We start from the raw sequence: 17656 nt of genomic DNA on the forward strand, positions 1-17656 counted from the left end.
AACCAATAGTAAAGTGATGACAAAATACCACGGTGTATTGACAGCATTGTTAAAGCTCCAAATTATATTTAATGATAGCTAACTGATGTCTGGGGGGACAAGAGCCCGTGGATGTCTGCCTGTTGACAAAAAAGGAAAAAGAGAAATGAGAGCTCATGTCTCCTCCAGAGAACAGCTCAGTTGAACGGATCCAACTGAGACACAGCAGCTTCCAGGACAAAATACCTTCTCTTCTAATCTAGTAGGTACACAGATCAAGCCTGGCTCTCCCTTGCATGCACAACCCAGGCTACTTTATCAGCCCGTGGGGAATAAATTTAGCACCCCAACAGTAGCTCTGGATCCAAATTCCAGAGACACCAGTTCAGGTCAGGACTCTTGTCTCGGAGCAGGTGGAACTTTGCTTGTCAAAGGCAATTTAAACGTGGTATTGAGTGTCAGCTGAAGCTCAGTGAGATCCCTGTTCCTCGCAGAAATGCAATATTTCCCAGGAAATTGTGAGCTAAGTAGACTAGGTCTGGTGGAAGGGGGTGGGTGTGTTGGGGTGTCTAAACTTTTAACAGAGAAACTTAATATTTGCATAAGCAAACATGATTATTAGACTAACATACCGACACATTCACATGCCAAGCATCAAAGCCAGACATTATAAGGTCTGCTTTTCTAGGTAAAACATTTCAAATGCTAGACTTGTCACCTGGCAAAATATATTCTGGAGCTAATGCAGGGAACTTGAGAGGAATGTGTTCCTTGGCTGAATAAAAATCCCTGCCATTTAGGGGAAAACAACGAGGCATCAAGAAAAAGCAAACCCGCATCACTACCCATCCTTTTCAGCATCATCCAGCAGGTCCCACTGTGAGTGTGCCCCATATGTAAAAATTAAATCCAAGAGGAAGAGAACGGAATTTAATATTTAAGACAATATTCTCTTAACTCTTTTTAAGAGTTCGACATTCTTTTGTGAAAGAAATATTCATCTGATCAAATTTTAATTGCACATTTTTCTCCAGTTTTTAGACAAAGCACAAACATTTGAGAAGTTTTGATAATGATGTCTAATTCTCAGAGCTGTCAAAACGTTGTTACTTATTAAGATAAACGAGTCATGCTATCATTGTTACAGGCAAAAAAAAGATGCTTCTAATTAGAAATAAATGGGTAGTAATCGTAATCTACATCAAAACATTCTTTCACCTAAGTTTCACAAATTCCTGGTAGGACTATCCAGACACAGAAACCTGAATTTAATTTGGCCACCTACCATGCGCAAAAACATTGTGTTGGTGCCGTGTGGAAACCAAGATTTTGGCCAGTCCCCACCCTGCAGAAATTTACAGTATGAGAACCGCGTGCAGGCGGTGTGTTCGGCAGGAAGAATGCCCTTCTAGCCAAACCAAAGGATTGGTAGGCTATCAACATATGAAGATTGACAGAATTTTCCAAATGAATATCATGAACCAAGTTTCCTCTAAATGGTGGAAAATAGTCTCTCCTCGGCCCAGAAAATGCAGAGTAACTTAATAGGCTTGCTCGCTTCTACAGCCCCTGGCATGTAATTTCCCTAAAAGGGATTGCTCAAGCTCTTGTGGGGCGGGCGGTGCTGTTCATACCCTGGAGCTCCCTCAAGTTCCGCGTGGACACGCCTCTCACGCAGACCCGTCTCTGCGGGCTGTTCGGTGGGCAGTCAGCTCTGGGGCACCAACCAGATCCCTCTTTGACTTGGGAAACTGGAGACTCTGGCAGGGTCTGCTGCTTCTTTCCATGGCATTTTCCCAGCCTGCCTCTTGCCAGCTTCAAGGGAGGATCGAGTGAATGTTTTGCAGCATACGCCGAAGGTGATACCTTTTCAGCAAGCCCATCACAGGAGTCCGAAATTGGAAGGCACGGCCACTGTGGGCTGCGCGGGCCCACGGGCCAGCAGCAGGGGCAAATGGCAGCTGTTCTGAGTCTCCTGATCGAGGAGGAGGGTCGAAGGTCACACTTCAGCTTCTTTGGCAGGGTCTGGAGGCCAGGAATTCCCCGGCCTCACAGGGAGGTGGGAATGGACGTGTCCATGCTTGGTGTGGGGCCTCTCGGTGACCATGAAGGAAAAAGAAAAACCTCTGTTGTAAAGAAGCAGCGAGTGCCTGTTCCCTGAAGGAATAAATGTGCGCCGCGGTCCCCACAGAGGGACTTGATGAACACACACACTGCGTCAAATGAGAGTTCTGACATTAATGCTGGTGATTAGTATATCAATCAGTGCATCTGACCAACAGAGGGGGGCAAGGCCTTCTTCATCAGGGGCCTGTAACGCCGCGGGGAGGGAGTTCTTCCATGCGGTGCAGTGACTGCTGAAGACGCGGGGGGCTGGGAAGCCGAGCAGGAAAGCAAGGAACCATATAAACATCCGCGATCCTGCAGACATGGGAGAGGACTAGAAAGATGGTTGCAGAGCAACCACATCCCCATGACACAGAGCGAGGTGAGACCACAGCAGAAAACTGTGGAGGCCCGAGGAGCGGATCAGACACTGGCCTCCGAGAAGAACCTCATGACCAGAGAGAAAGTGTGAGCCGTGGCGGGAAAGCCGGGATGTGGCCACTTTTCCCTTGAATACCGGGGGAGAGGAAGGGTCAGCACCGTGGACTATATTTCGTTGTTTTTACCCAAACAATTTGCATCAGTGCAAGCTGCAGCCGTTTGGGATATTTAGGATAGACTGGTTTTTAAAACTGTATCATTTCTAAATCTGATTTAGGCAAAGTTAATGAGTTGGAGCCCTAAAAAAGAGGGAAAGAGAGTTTTGACTCACTTGAAATAATGCTGGAAAAATGCATTGCAAATGACAAGGGTTCAGAACCCTTTTTTAAAACGTAGCAGTTTCCAAGGTTTACAATTTTGTGGGTCTCTAATGACGAAGACCCTACAAAGCAAACCCAGCTCTGCCAGCGTTCTCTTTTAGAATGTTCTTGGAATTCGGTTGAGGTTAGGATATTTCCATAACGTAAGTCTACACCTTAGCTGTTTTCCAACATCTGAACATCACTGTTAATGGGACTGCTTCTCTTTTTATTTTACTGTGGCCTTTCTCAGCTTCCCACAACTGGGATAGTGTTTCATCTCCACAGGAATGGAAATAATAACCAATAGCTCACTTTCCTCTTCTGTGGTTTCTGTTTGTGTTTTTCTCCTGCTTCCTTGAGCTTCCTCAGCACCCCTCCTCCCCAACCACTTTTCAAGCACTGCTCCACCCAGCATCTTTACCGAAAGTCAAGTTTTACGAAGAGTAAGACAAAGGGACCCTAATGAGGGCTAATGCCCAGAGGCTGTCATCTGCAGAGCACTGAACTTGAAGCCAGAAGGCCAAGGTTTAATGCTAACCCCCAAGCTCCACACCAAGTCTTCAGTGATTCCCTAATGCCTATAAAAGGTAGAAACTCCTTAGCCTGGAATTCAAAGTTTTCCTCAATCTGACATTGACCTGCCTCAGTGTGCTACCGCAGTACCCACATGAATTCTCTTCTGCAGCCAGCTGGGACGCTGCCCCCGGAGCAAGGCAGCTCATCCCTGGGGTCCGTGCTGCGTCCAGGGCTCCACTCACTGACGACGCGGGCTGCGTCCTTCCGCACAGAGGTCCCGTTGGTCTGGAGCCCGTTCGTGGGCCTTACTCCGGGTCCCCACACTCAGATGCTGAAATAAGGTTACAGCTCCAGTTCCAAGCAGAGTGTATTAGGGGATATTCACTTTCAGTAAAGGTCACCTTAAAAGATCTTTAGGTCAAAAGAATGAAGGGAACTGAAAATAGCATCTGGTGTTTGTTAATTGAATATAAAATTGAATATAAAAATAGCCCTCGCCTGCTGACTCAGTTTGTTTGCAGCATAGTCCCGTTCACCAAAAGTCTGAGGGCTCAGTTCCCGGTCAGGACACATCTCTAGGTTGCGGGTTCGACCCCAGGGATGAGTGTGTACGGAAGCAACCGACTGATGTCTCTCTCTCTCTCTCTCCCTCTCTCTCTCTCTCTCTCTCTCTCTCTCCCCTCTTCCTCTCTTTCTAAAATCAATAAACATATCCTTGGGTGAGGATTAAAAATTAACTAATTAATTAAAAGAGGGCAGTAGTCAAATCTATGTGCAGAAAGGAGGTGTCAGCAAAAGAAGGACTGGCCTGCATGAAATCTAGACAAAGGGAGCCCAGCATGTCCATGTGTCCGTGTCACTCTCCAGGGAACAGCGCCTCCTCCCTGGTGAGCACAGCACTCCCAGCCGCCTGGCTGACTGTCTCTGAGCAGAGACGAGTGTGCTGGAATATCACAACCCAGCCGCCTCCCTGATGAAACCACCCTGTCCTTTACTTTTGCTCAGATGTCATGCCACCAACGAAGCTTTGGTCATGTTTGAACTCCCACATAGGTGTCTTTAAGGAAGAGAAATGCAAACTGGAGAGCATAAATATCCCAAACCTATGTCATCAGCAAAGGGTCATTGGGTTTATACTCTTTACCTTCGCCCTCTGTGAGTCTGTTTGGCCGAGAGTCTGGCCAGCTTGAGGCGCACCGACCAAATAGAGTTTGTGAACTTCACAGGCTAAAAGCCAGAGCACAGATGTGGGAACTCTGGGAGGCGATGCTTTCTGAACACCCTGGGTTGGGGGCCAGCCTGAGCCCTGCAACATCATCCCACTGTCCCTGTAACTGCCACACGACCTCCTCTTGCACCAGTCGTGGTCTGGTTAAGAGGGAGAACCCACATCAGTCATTTTAACAGAGAGAACTTAATATGAAGAATTGGGCACTAGGTATTAACCAAAAAAAAAAAAGGATCACCAAGTTTTCATAGATGTAACAAATGCAGAAAGTAGCTCCCACCCTTAAGGGTTGGGGGAACAAAGGAAGGATGTTAGAATTATTAAAATTTTGAAGGTTGGAGTAACATCATGGGCTAAATTGGATCCCTTCCCTTAAAAAAATCCCTATGTTGAAGTCCTAATTTCCAATACTTTGGAAGGTGACTTTATTTGAGGATGGGGTCTTTAAAGAAGTGATTAAGTTAAAATGAGGTCATTAGGGTGGGCACTAATCCAGTATGGCTGGTGTCCTTATAAAGGAGGAGATTTGGACACAGGTGTGTACAGAGGGAGGACCAGATGAAGAAGACACAGGAGAAGACGGCCATCTACAAGCTAAGGAGAGAGGCCTCAGAAAAAAAACAACCACAGCAATACCTTGTTTGGGGGCTTCCAGCCTGCAGAACCATGAGAAAATAAGTTCCTGCTGTTTCAGCCACCCGGTCTGTATGTAGTGCTTTGTCATGGAGGCCCTAGCAAACTAAACACGTAGGGAGGAGGGGATTCCTGCAAACTGGAACTCAGAAAACTAAGAACAGGGCATGTGCTGCTGGTGTGATGCCCACGATCCAACAGGCAAAGCAGGAAAGTGGTTTGCTGAGTCCCAGTTCCATCACTGTAAGGCAGGGGAAGAAGGATGGTTTGGAAGCTAAGATAATATAAGCTAAGATAATAGCTTAATAACAGACATCATGTTGCATTTATAGACATTCATCACCATCCACTTGAAAGTGAGCTCCAACAGGGTAAAGATTTTGTTTTGTTCACTGCCCTGCCACCAGTGTCTAGAATACCCTCTGACGAATAGCAAGAACTCAATAAATACATGTCAAATAATTAAGTGAATTTCTATCATCACCCAAAACAAAGGGTGAAAATCAAAGACTTATGGTGACATGTACTCTCCAAAGTATCTCATAATCAATGTATTAGTTAGGATTAGGTTGGCTTTAACTACCAGAAAAACCAAAACGATAGTGGCACGGGATAAGGCCCTTATTATTATTCCCTAGCATGCGGTGCATTGAATCTTGAAAACATGTGTTAAACTGGGCTGGCTTTTGCTGGCTTTTTTTTTCCCAAGGACAAAGTGCATTTTTCATGGTACTTATTCCAGGCCCCCTCTGGACATCAGCCACGGTTTTGCTCAATCTCCATGAAGACACTGGAAAGTTCCTGGTCTGGAAGCATGTGGGCAGCTATTCACTGAGGAGCGACCTCCCTTTCTGAAGGGTCAAAAGAAGGAGAAGGCTCACCTCTTCATCTCTGAAAAAAGAACTTGCTGGTGCATTCTGGGTGTAGAGAGGATGCTTTGCTGCAGTGATTACAAAAACAAATCTTTCCTTCTACCTTAATAAAAAATACATGCATCTACAATTTCTTCTATCTGATTATTCATAATTTCTAATTTCCTTATAATGAACATGTATTTCTTATGTAATAAAGACTTTTTTTTAAAAGCACAGTACAGTAGTTGTTTCCAATTCTCATGGTTACAGAATGAGTCAATCTTTTTAATGTCAGTTTTTTTTGTCAGAGAGTGACCTAGTAGAAGGAGCATGAGTCTGGGAGCTGGAAACTTCCAAGTCCTTGTCTAAGCACCAAGAGTGCCTTGCTGTGTAGCCTTTGCAATTCTTTTGACCCTTCTGAATCTTGCATTCCTGTGCAATAAATAAGGATACTCAGGGACATTGAAAAGTACAATTGGTTAGTGTTCACTGTATCCATAAAGGCATAACACCTTTTTCATTTAGAATAGGTCAAGAATTGAGTCAGAGCATACCACCTAAATAAAAGCTGCCTTTATTAGTCTCTGTGCTGGGAAAAATGCTATGTCCTTTGAGTATATTGCAAAGATTAGAGTTTCAGTAAGCCTAAGCCTCACAATCCAAAACCTGCTTTGGTTGCCATGGAGAAAGAAGATTGGAAACATTCCTTTACTCATTTGCCAAGTATTTACTAAGTGCAGACTATGAGTACCACTTGTAGTAAAGGTACCAGCCTCTCCCATACTCCTTCACAAATAGGGGACGTGTGCCCACAGCCCTGGCATCCCTGTTCCTCACAGCGCAAGCTCTCTCCAACCCCCAGCGGAAGGCACTGAAGTCAGGAGCTGGCCCAGGAGGAACTGAGCTTGTCAGAGTCGGTCTCCTGTGAACTGAGATTGAGTCAGGGATCTCTTAGAACTTGGGGTGGCCACCATGTTGGGCCACGTGCACGCAGAAGAGCCTGGGGTGCAACCGGAGCAGAGGAGCATGTACGGTGACAGCAGCAGAGCAGAGGCCTTGAAGCCGAGGAGAAAGCACGTGGGAGAAGAGGGGAGAAAACTGTTGGTTTCCACAGGCCAGGAAGTGCTCTTGCTGGGTTCAGGAGAGTCCTGCACATCTTCCAGTAAACTCCTTTCCCAGTATGAGTCGAGCAGGTTCTATTTCACTGCCCCAACAATCCCTGATTAAATCTATAGAGCCTCACCTTTTATGGAAGTGAATCCTAGGCTAAACTCGCATACACCAGGAAGAAATCCACCAAAAATCCAGGAAGTGGTATAAAGTTGCCAACTTCTTATTCTGCCAAATAAAAAATAAGGAATGTTATACTGTGCTATCATCAACATCATGCTATAAATTATAATGCACATGTAATACATAACACTTTCAAGTTGAGTGGTTTCCTTTAAAACTCATTGCATTATTCTTTTTCCATTTTTTATTACAGTTTACATACAGTAAATTTCACCCTTTCAAGTGGACAGCTCTTCAAGTTTTGAAAAATGTGTAGTGCCCTATAATCCCACCACCATGGGACAGTTAAAGAGAACAGTGCCATTGCCTTAAAAAGACTCCTTTGTGCTTTTCACAATCCACCCCTATCACCACCCTCAGCCCCTGGAAACCACGGATCTGTGTTCCATCTTTGTGTAGTTTTGCCTCTGCAAAAACTAGCATACAAGTGAAATGAGGCAGGCTATAGACCTTGAGTCTGACGGCTTTCACTCACTGTACTGTGTCTGAGATTTAACCATGCTGTTGTGTGCACCAGGAATTCATTTCTTTCATCACTGAGTAGTATTCCGTTACACAAATGTACCACATTTTGTTTTATCTGTTACCCGGTTGGGAGACATTTGGATTGTTTCTGGCCTGGGGTGATTATGAATAAAGCCACTGTGAACATTCACTTACAGGTTTTTGTGCGAATATAGGTTTTCATTCCACGTGGGCAAACGCCTAGGAAAGGAATTGCTGCCAGAGTGTTTTCCAAAGTGGCTGGGCCGTTTCGCACCACACCAGCAACTGCTCCTGTACTTGATAATGTCCATGTTTGTTTATTTTAGCCGTTCTAATAATTATTTAATGGCATTTGTGGTTCTTATTTGCACTTCCTCAATGATTAACGATGTCGAACATCTTGTTATGTGTTTATTGGCCATCTATATAACTTCTTTGATGAAATGTCAGTTTAATTCTTTTGCCCATTTTTAATTGGCTTATTTGGTTTCCTTAGTATTGATTTTTAAGAATTCTTTATATATTCTGGAAAGAAGTCCTTCATCAGATAAATGCTTTGCAAATATCATCTCCCATTCTGTGGGGGGTTTTTGTTCATTCTTTAACCACTGCATTATTCTTATTTTTGTATTTTGACTTGGACAGTTGAAAATATTGTCAAGAACATCATTGGCATGGCAGTGTTTGTGAATCCCGACTATGTGGAACACAGAAAATAATGGACAAGGGTATGAATAATTTTGTTAGTGAGCTAACACATACATAACTTAACCTTATTTTAAGATGGGTAGGGAGCTGTACTCCATGGGGTCATCCAGAGACCCAAGTTCTGGCTTTATCTTGTGGCTCCATCATCAACTGGTCTGTTGTCTTCGTCTGCTTGATGGACGTTAATTCACTGTCATTTTATTTGCATTCCTGCCCTAAGGAAAAGAGGAAGTAAAGCGCAACTACTTGCTTTTCAGGACATAACCCGGAAGTTACCAAACCTTAGTCACTTATCCCCAGCCAGCTGTCAGGCAGGCTTGAAAGTATGCTCGTGAGCTGGGCAGCAAAGCGCTCTCTGCAACTCTGTGGCCATGGAACAGTATGCATGGGAGGACAAGTACAGTCCACTAGAGATGAGAAATGGAGGTGTTGGACCTAAAATCAGAGTGTCTTACTTATACTCACAGGAACCAGAAAGCAGAAGTTCCTTTCTACAAGCTACAAAATGCTTTGCCCAAAGCCACTTTTGAGGTCAATAGAAAGTGGAATGTGATTTTCTTTTTGTCTTGGAATTAGTGAAAGGAGTTGGCAAAAGCCGAGGACAAAAAGGGAGCCAAGCATCAATTATGTCAAGGACATCCAATGAAACCAACAGCACACACCTCCAGCCCTGCCTCCAACCTCCCAAAGACTAAGTTAGTGAAGAGGTAAGAGGAAGCTGTTAAGTAATTTCCCTATAGGAATGCAATTTCCTGCGGTAAGAGTTAATTTTGTCCTCATCCTAGAGGATGGGAAAAGAATGTATCCTTTCTCAATGGTAAGTGAGCAAGGCTCAAGATAATCTCTCCTAAAAATTAGAACAGTGTCTCTCACCCAGGGGCAATTCTGCCCTGTAGGTAGGATGACCAGCAATCCTGATTTGGGTTGGGACTGATGAATTTCTGGATGTTTTAGTTTTCTGTTGCTACTATAACAAATAAACATAAACTTGGTGGCTTAAATGATGAAAATTTTATACCTTACAGATCTGAAGGTCAACAATCTTTCTAGACTAAAATCAAGGTGTTGATAGAATTGTGTTCCTTCTGGAGGCTCCCAGGGAGAAGCTATTCCTCGTTTTGTCCAACTTCTAGTGTTTGACTGCATCCCATGGTCTATGGTGCCCTTCCATTTTCAAAGCCACCAGCTGCATCTCTTTGATCTCTCTTCTTGTAGTCACATGTCCCTCTCTGACTCTGGCATTCTTGCTTCTTTCTTATAAGGCCCTTTGTGATTGATTACCATGGGCCACCAAATTATCCAGGATAATCTTCCCATCTCAAGATACTTAACTAATCACATTTACAAAGTCTCTTTGTCAAGTGAGATAACATGGTCACAGGTTTGAGGGATTTGCATATAGACTCCTTTGGGGAGACATTATTCTGTGTACCATACCAGAGCATGGGACTTTCAGGCCTAGCACCAGGAAAGTTGGTCACCCTATTGCCAAGAGGAACTTGGCAATATCTGGGGAATTTTTTTATTTTTCACAACTGTCATCTAGAGATAGAGGTCAGCGATTCTGCTAAACATCCTACAATGCACAGGACAGTCCCTCATAACAAAGAATTATTGAGCCCAAAATGTCTGTAGTGCAAGACTGAGAAACTGAATTAGATGTACCTACAAAAGTCATGAATTGCATCCCTACTTGGTGAAACTGATGATTTTTCTCTCTACCTACTTGAGCAACAGAAAAGTAAATGGAAGGAAATGGTGGGTTTCAGAGAAGAGGTGATGTGAGCAACAAGAGTTTCTATTCTTGAGTTTCAATGGATTGAAAAATTCAATGTATACTTGAGTTTCTTGTGGGTTGCATGGCTCTTGTGGAAGAGTGTTGGGAGTTTGCCCTGTGGTGCCACACTCTGAAGTTCTACCAAGTGAATGAACTTTACCACCAAGGGCAGACAGCCAGAGGCAGGCATGAAAGGAGGCTGGAAGAGGTTGGGCTAGAGCCAGACCTTCCAAAATGGGAACTGTACAGTGGGGCGGCTTCATGTTGCTTCGTAAGAACTAACTAACTATTCCATAAAAGAATCAACCTTAGCTGCCTGGCACAAAGACAACATGCACAGCCCATTGATTTCAGCCAAAGAAGCAGCAACAAGCAACATGAGGAGATGGTCATTGTGCCTCCACCTTTCCCCTTTGTCCCTAATCCCTCAAAGCAACAAGAAGAAAGGAAATTGAAAGGCAGACCACAGAGCTTCCTTGCTCAATCAAAGTCCTTGAAGCTAAAAGTCTAACCTGTGATGGGGGAGAGGAAAGGTTTTGAATGAGATGTGCAGTTAGGGTCTAAACTGGACTAATTTCAATAAATTGGAAGTGACTAAAAGGTAAGAGGATCTGTCACAAATGTTTAAAAATCTGCTGCCTCATAGAACAAGAAGAGTGGACAGAGGGCGAATGAAAGCAGTGACTGGAGGAAATAAAATTGTATGTGTGTTTCCTGAGCGCTTTGCTCTCAGGACTGGAATCATAACCTCTACAACCTTAAAATGCAACATGTTTCTTTTGTCTCATAAATCTAATGAAAGAAGTTTTTTTCTTGGTTTTTCAAACCCACAATTATTTATTTGTGGAAGAAAATATAATAAAACATTATCTTGCTTGGCTCTCCTTATGTTATTCCCCTTCTACCATTTCAAGCAGGTGGCCAGACATTTCTGTGCCCCATGATAACGGGGTACCGAAGAAGTTACAGAGTCGAAAGGAAAAGTTGCCTGAAAGATACCTTGCCCAGCAAGCACCAAGATTGTACTTCCTAATACCATCCCCCAATAAATGAACCAGGGCCCCTTGAAGAAATGGCTGATTCTATACCTAGAACAGTAAACATACAAGATGAGTCTGGAGCATTGTTTAGTACCAGATAGTAAGAAAGTGTTAAACACACACACACACACACACACACACACACACACACACAATCAAGGGACAAGGGACCCAACTGACAGAGCTCCCAATGACCAAAACTGTAACAACTTAGACAAAAAATAAAGTAGTATTGAATGATAACCCAGGGTATAAAATGAATATCCATGAGCCCATACTGATATTAATTATTGAATAAATAAATAAATGGGGAGAAAGGACAAATTTCTTGTGCAAAAGAATTCCAAATAATTTGGGGGTGTTCTCCACCCCCAAGAAGGTGAAATGTAACTCTCCACTCATTAAGTGTGGGCTGCACACAGTGACATAGAAGACATCACAGAAAGAGGGGAACAGGGTAACTTATGATAAACAAACCAGATTAACACTGCCTCAGCCAGGTGCTCAAATTCAGTATCAACAGTGAGAAGTTGAGTGGATAGAGGGTTCCCTTGGTGTGATGAGAATGTCATGTATCCCCTGTGATCTTCCTCCCCAAAACCTATAACCCAAACCTAATCATAAGAAAAATATTAGACTGATCCCAACAGAGGGACAGTCTGCAATACCCCTGACCAGTATTCCTCAAGACTGTCAAGGTCATCAAAATAAAGAAAGTGGAAAATCTTTTATTGCCAAGAGAAGCCTAAGGAAACACAGTGACCACATGTCATGTGGTGCCCTGGATGAGATTCTGAAACAGAAATAGAACATTAGGTAAAACTAAAGAAACTAAATAAAGTATTGACTTTAGTTGATAATAACAATGGGCCAATATTGGTTGACCAATTGTGGCAAATATACTATATAGTAGACTGAAACATGGACATTTAATCACAAAGAAAGTATAATTTAATGGTGATAATCTCTAGAAAGAGATCTATACATTTATAAATTGTTTTGTACTGTCTTGGGAGTCAAAGAAAATGTTATATAACATGAGTTATTAACAGTGGCGGATGTCTGAGGTGGTACTCAGTGGTTTTGAGAAACACCTATTATGCTTAATAGGAATTTTATTATTAAAAATGTTTAAATAATTTGAAGCTTTCCTTCTGTAATTTCCCTACTATCTCTGAATTATTTTCTTGGAATTCAATAAATCATTCAGAATTTTTTATTCTACCCTCAGCTTTTAAACATTTGAAAAGCTGTTCAACCGCATTTATAATAAGAGATATATAAAATAGAATCAAAATAGCATTTTTATTACACCTACAAAAATCCAAAAGTACACTATGTTGGCAAAGTTGTAGGGAAACAGTCACTTTCATTTAATGCCAATGAGGATGTAAGTTGGTAAAACCCAAGTGGATGGGGAATTTGGGAATATCAAAATTACACGTGGTCATACCTTCGATCCAACAATTTCATTTCTACAAATGTATCTTACAGTTATACTCAAAAAGAGGCAAATTATATTAGTATAAGTTTATCCATTGCAGTATTGTGGATAATTGCAAAAGATTCTAAAGGTTTATAAATTAAAAGTCTAGTTAAGTAAAGTAAAATGCATCCCTACAGTGAAATACTACGTAGCTATATGTTTTTCGAGAATAAGCAAGCTCTGTATATGTTGATATAGGAAACTTTCAAAATATATTAAGTTAAAAAAAACAAAAATCCACAGCAGTGAATATATCATTTATATATAAAAGAAGGTAGAAATTGGCTTATAAATGCAGCTTTAAAAGTCCTTGGAAAGATAAACCAAACATTAATAACAACAATTACATAGTTGGAGATGCAGAATGGAAATGAAGAGTAGGAACCAGGCAAATAGGAGATAGGTGTAGGAGATTTTTGGCTGAATACCTTTTTATACATTTTGATGTTAGAAGTACATAAATATATTACCTATTCAAAAAATCAAGTAACTTTAAAACTTTCACCTTGTGAAAGTTCTACCTTGTCAGAAACGAAGATCTCTGTTTACAGCACATAATTCTTGCTCAGATAAGATAAGAGTCTAATGCACGTACCATAGAGTATACAAGTTGATTATTACATTTTTTATTTCCTTTAAATGATTCAGAACAGAAACAGCAGAATTAAAAGCATGGTATTTATGACTTTAGTACTTATAGCTTTTACTTGCAAACAGTCTAAAGCTAGTTTTAGAGACATAATTTGCAATACAGTTAGTCCTAATAACAATACCTTAAAAAGAATCTTTAGTTAAATGATGCACAAGTTAAATGATACCAGATAGAAATATAGACCGACACAGAAAAATTGGGTAAAGACCCACACAAGAGTATTGGAAATGGTAACTGCTTGGGTAAATATTTTTTCTATTGTTTAAATTTCCTTACAAGAAAATTAATTTACAATTTAAATAAAAACCATAAAAATGTAACTTAAAAATATATGACAAGCCATGTAAAAAGAACAGAATAATAGCACAAAAAGAGGAAGAAGTAGAAATGAAAGTAACTATTTGAAGTTTCTAAGACTCTCTATGAAATGGTAAAATATCACTTCAAGGTAGACTGTGATAAATTAAAGATGTTAACCATAAATCCTAAGACAACCATTAAATAACAAAGCAAAGAATTATAAATAATAAGTCAACAAAGGAAACAAAATGAAACCATAAAAATAATTATTAATTCAAAGAAGACAGAAAAAGAAGAAATAAAGAAGAGAGGAGACTAACAAAAACAAATAGCAAGATGACCAGTTCATACTTAACCTTATCAGTAATCATATTAATATGACAAGATCTAAACACATCAATTAAAAGGCAAAGATTGTTCGTTATGAATAAAAAGTTGAAACCCTACTATATAGGTTCTTTAAAAACACACTTCATATGCAAAGACACAAAAAGATTAAAAGTAAAAGAATGAAAAACTGTACCACGTTAACCCTAGCCAAAAGAAGCCTGGAGTGGCAACACTAACATCTGCCAAGCAGACTACAAAACAAAAAATTTTGCCAAAGACAAAAAAGTTATTTTGTAGTGATAAAGGTGTCAATTCATCAAGAGAACATAATAATCCTAAATGTTTATGCCCCTTATAACAAAACTTCAAAATATATAAGGCAAAAACTGATAGAACTGTAAGGAGAAATAAACAAATCCATAACAACAGCTGAAGCACTCAATGACCTCTCTCAATAACTGATAGAACAAAGAGAAAATCCATAAGACTATAGAAGACTCAGACATATCCACCAATTTGACCTAACTGACATTTACAGAAAAACACAAAATAGACATTCTCAAAAAATGTAAAGGGCTCAAGTCACACAAACTATATGCCCTGACTATAATGGAATTAAATTAGAAATTAAGAAAATGGGACAAGAAGTAATTGGGATTATTAAATGTTTGATCAAAAACATTACTCACTGCATTTTCAGACCAGATTTTAGGACCATAATCAGAACAAACACAAATTCAGCAGGAACTGACTCTCTCAAGTCAACTAATCTCGAGACCAGGACTGAGTCACGTGCTTAGTCACACACAGAAGGAGCTCTGGTTGCCACCACTCCCAAGGGAAGCAGCTCTTGCCATATACAGACAAAAAAAAAAAAAAAACTATTGCCCTCCTTAAAAAAAATCTCTTCCCACCACCCAAGGCCAGAACACATCCCACAAAAGCATTTTTGACTGCTGGTTCATAGTAAATTGCAACTGCCTGGGACAGCTTAGGGGACCCACAGGAGGGAAAATAAAGGGAAGAAAGACTTTTGTGAAGATTTTAGTTCCTACTTTTAATAAACAAAAGGGTCGACAAGTGACCACCTGGAGAGAGTGATCTAATAGTTATGTAATAAATCGAATATTTCCCCAATTAGTAGGCGTGAGTGGTTCTATTGTGGGAGCACCCCCTTTTGTCCCACTGTGCTCTGTTTGCACACCTTGGTTGGTGTTAAGAGAAGGAGATAGTAGAAGCCCTGGATTTCAGGTTGTGACCCATGTAAATGAACTGATAACCAAGAGAGGACCAAAAAAGTGATGTATGTATAACGGGAACGTGGGAGGAGGGGAGAGGGTATGTTATACCTTTGTGTGATATTTCCGAAAGTCCATTGATAATATCTAGAATTAACAAATCACAAAGTGAGGTAGGAGAATATCATTTGAGAATGCAGAAGTAACTACAAGAAACAATACAAAGAAAAGTGGGGGCTCTTGATGGACATTAGGTTGTTTCTATCTTTGGATTTCGTTTTGAATGATGTGGGGGCCTTTGGATGGTTTTGAGAAGAGGAGAGACATGAACTCTGATAAAAAAGAATCACTTTGGTATCATATGATTTTACTTGTATAGAATCTTAAAAAAACAAAATAAATGAACAAACACAAAAACAAACTCAAAGATACAAAGAACAAAGAGAGATTGCCAGATGAGAGGGAGAGTGGGGGGAACGGGTAAAAAAGATGAAAGGATTAAGAAGTACAAGTTGCCAGTTATAAAAGCAGTCACAGGAATGTAAAGTGCAGCATAGGGAATATAATCAATAATATCATAATAACTGTGGTGTCAGGTGGGTACTAAACTTATCACTTGGTAAAGTACATAAATATCTAATAACTATGCTCTAAACCTGAAAGTGATATAATATTGTATTCCAACTGTAATTGAAAAATTAAAAAACATTTTTTAAAAAAGAAGAATCACTTTGGTTTCTGTGTTGAGGTGCAAGGCAAGGGCCGAAGCAGGGAAAATCACTGACCTCAGGAAGAAAAGCTGTTGCACGCAGTCTTACAAATAGCCAAGGTTAGTTCGAGATACTCTCATCAGAACATCATTATCAGACATCATGTAAGTCCCACTACCAATATTGTCTAGTACTAAAGTTTATTACAGGTCCCTCCACGTGTAATACAATTGCATCATTTTAAAAGTATTCTGGAAATCAAGCTTTTCACTAGTTTGATTACATCTTTCTGCAATGATTTGGGGTGGAGAGGTTTTGCTGGGAAAAGAGTGAGGAAAGGGCTCCTTTCTCTCTCTGCTGGCAGTGCCGCATCCCTTCCTTCCTTCGTCACTCACACCTCAGAGAAGTTGCTGGAGGTGCGGTCACGGGGCCAGGAAGGAAGCTTGTGCTTCCCTCGGGCATAGCCTTGAGGTGCACAAAGCCTACAGTCTCTGTGAGTTTGTCACTGTCTGTCCTCTGCTGTTTTGCAGAGAGGTGAGAGGAAAGGAACAGGGAACCAGAAAAATGCCTTCTTACTGAGCAGACCATGGCGTGAGACAGAAATGACACAGAGACCATTTTCGTGGGACCCTGAGCCTCAGGTTCCTCATTTGGAGAGAACAGGGCCACCTCATAAACTGACTTGGGGATGAGTGAGACAATCCACATAAGGTGCCTTGTACAGTGTCTGGCACAGATTGAGGACTTAAAAGTATTTGTTATTATTGTGTTACGTGTTTGTTTATATGTATTTCAAATTTCAACTACTTCACCTTAGTGATGATTGTATTCTTTGGCTTAAGAATAATTGGATGATTAAATTAAACATATTACACAACTTTATGCAAGTATCAAGGCTCCAAATATTTTCTAGTGAGAAACTATTTTGTGGTGCTTCCTTAAATTGAGATGAATGCTTAAGACCTCCTTATAAATAACATGCCCAATGCCTAGGTTCTCAGGTCTTTTCTTTATTAATCCACTTTAGAAAGTGTTCCGTACTAACCTGCCTTTTCCTGAATTTCTCCCTACAGGGAATAGTGTTATGTTCAAACCAGCACAATGTCTTTATTTTAACACATATAAAAAAAATCAAACCAGGCACAGTACAGCATTGAAAACGATTTCAGTAACGGGCTGACCGAGCGTGGCCCTGTGCTTTGTGGGCTGGTGGGGAGGTTAATATATACCTCAGCAGTTTGCTTCAAAAGAAATGCCTTCACAACGTTAAAAAGCAGATTTCATTTTCCACTTGAAAAAGTCACAATTTCCGACTACTCTCTTAAAAAACAAACTCAGAAAACAAAGTTTGCTTGTTATAGTTCCTCATCACTATATGTACAGGAGAGGCTAATTATTTCTCCCCTTTTAATATTCCTGGGAAGATTTCCATTTTGAGGTATACATTAACATATTTCAGGGGCTCCTCCTGTTTTATTTACTTGTCTTTAAACCAATGTTTACTTTTTTATTTATAAAATTAATACATCTTCAGTGTAGGAAAATGTAATGATGAAAAGAAAATTGCTTGTAATTCT

General features: G+C 40.8%; 1 long non-coding RNA gene across 2 annotated transcripts; it reads right to left on the reverse strand.

Moving 5' to 3' along the window:
• Positions 1–210: 210 nt before the first annotated feature.
• LOC123821936 lies at positions 211–14904 on the reverse strand. 2 transcript variants are annotated; one of them, XR_006786181.1, is made up of 4 exons: positions 14821–14904; positions 8611–8761; positions 7303–7397; positions 211–2072 (listed from the first exon to the last, which is right to left on the reverse strand). It is a non-coding gene; the product is annotated as an uncharacterized LOC123821936 (long non-coding RNA). The 2 variants fall into 2 exon arrangements; XR_006786180.1 differs by having other exon boundaries at positions 211–2400.
• Between the last annotated feature and the right edge of the window lie 2752 nt (positions 14905–17656).

This window comes from Phyllostomus hastatus, unplaced genomic scaffold (genome assembly GCF_019186645.2).
Source record: "Phyllostomus hastatus isolate PE091 unplaced genomic scaffold, TTU_PhHast_1.1 phas_contig_40, whole genome shotgun sequence".
Classification (NCBI taxonomy): Eukaryota; Metazoa; Chordata; class Mammalia; order Chiroptera; family Phyllostomidae; genus Phyllostomus; species Phyllostomus hastatus.